Source organism: Vombatus ursinus, unplaced genomic scaffold (genome assembly GCF_900497805.2).
Source record: "Vombatus ursinus unplaced genomic scaffold, bare-nosed wombat genome assembly UNPS02014864.1, whole genome shotgun sequence".
Taxonomy (NCBI): Eukaryota; Metazoa; Chordata; class Mammalia; order Diprotodontia; family Vombatidae; genus Vombatus; species Vombatus ursinus.
Window position 1 is genome coordinate 3,192,913 of NW_020954642.1, and position 1,739 is coordinate 3,194,651.

Genomic DNA, 1,739 nt, shown 5'->3' on the forward strand with positions numbered 1-1,739 from the left:
TTCTTTCTTTCTTTCTTTCTTTCTTTCTTTCTTTCTTTCTTTCTTTCCTTCCTTCATGTGATTTGGCTAGAACCAGTGTTTACCACTTCTTGCTAGATTGGTGGGGAGGGGTAGAGATGGGGATAGTTTGGACAGAGTTATTGTTATGTGGGATACTTAGAGCTAGACCTTGGCTGTCAAGCCTGACAGTTTGCTTGAGCTCACACAGTGTGCTACAGAGTAGGTTGGATAAGAGGATATTGACTAAGAACTCTAAGTACTAAAATAATCTCATATTAATTCATGATCAATACCTTCCTCATATATCACTTGCCCCATTCACACTACCATTGGCTGCTTGTTGCTACATCCAAGATTGTAGGAGCAACCCTAAGGATAGCTAATCCAATGAGCTCCCATTAGTGTACTTCCTCTTAATCAGCCAGTAGATTCATTTGGTTCTTTAGTAAAGGCATTTCCTCAAGTGACAGAACAAGGAAAAAAGTCACAAAAAATTTGCCCCAAAATTAAGAGGCAGATCATACCATGAATATACACAGAGACCAGCAATGGGGACAAGTGAAATTAGTTTAAAATAAGATATTAATGGGGCATATTTGTAGGGAAAACATAGTCAAGGCAACTCACAATTCAGATCCTATGGGGCCTCTATGTCCTTTCTCTCTTCAGAGGGTTCTTGCAAAGTTTGCAAGGTCATAGTGTATTCATTGAACCAAGACTTCTAGGCTTGCTGAACTGGGCATTGCAGGTTGATCAGATGCTGTCCTTTTCTCAGAGCATTCAAATCTCTGCAGGAGGACTGATTCACCAGTCTTCTAGGCTTGCTCTTCAATGGACAGTGGTATTTCCTTATTGCCACCTTCAACCATTGGCTAGGTTGGGGGATGCCACACTCCAGTCAGCTGGAGGGTTACTATGCCCTGTTCAGTGAAGTGCCAACAAAGCTTTGGCAGCTAGGGTATGGCCCTTAGCCTAGAATCAGCAGAAGCGTCTTCCCTTCCTATACAATGCCAAGCAAGAGATGACAAAAGGCTTGCCTTTCCTTTCAACTAATTATCCCTACTCAAAAATCCCTTCCTTTCTAAAGCACACCACACAGAGGGATTAATTTCAGTTTTAGCATTTTTACCTCCAATACTCCTGGGAATCTTGATGTATAGATGGCTAGGGATAAAGGGATGGATGCAGTCTGGGCCCTGGAGGCAAGTTCATTGTCTTGCTGACCTCTTCGTATACAATTAAGGTACATTCACACACTTTTCACCCTTTCTAGATTGGGGAATGTCAATTTTTTTTTTAAATCTGAAAGTTTTACTTTTCAATATCTCTAGTTCAGTCTCTACAGATTTTCAGCCTCTTCTAAAGCATCTCTGTTCCCCATTCCCAAAAGTTTTCATGTTGTCCTGATGTTCACTCTTTTTTAAATGGAAACAGCTGTAATTACATCTGCTGCATAATTCCTTTCTTTTGATTTTTGGAGTTGAAAGAGTTTGTGGAAAGTCATTCTTCAGCCCTCTTGCTGGTTGTGGGATCCAAGATTTATCTCCCAGTATTCCCCTTCACACAACTAGACAAGTGGCTATTCCTTGATCTCATCCAATCAATCTTCCACTACCATTTATCCACTTACAATACCTCTCCCCTTCCTTCAATCCTTCTTTTTCCTCCTCCTCCTCCTCCTCCTCCTTCTTCTTCTTCTTCTTCTTCTTCTTCTTCTTCTTCTTCTTCTTCTTCTTCTT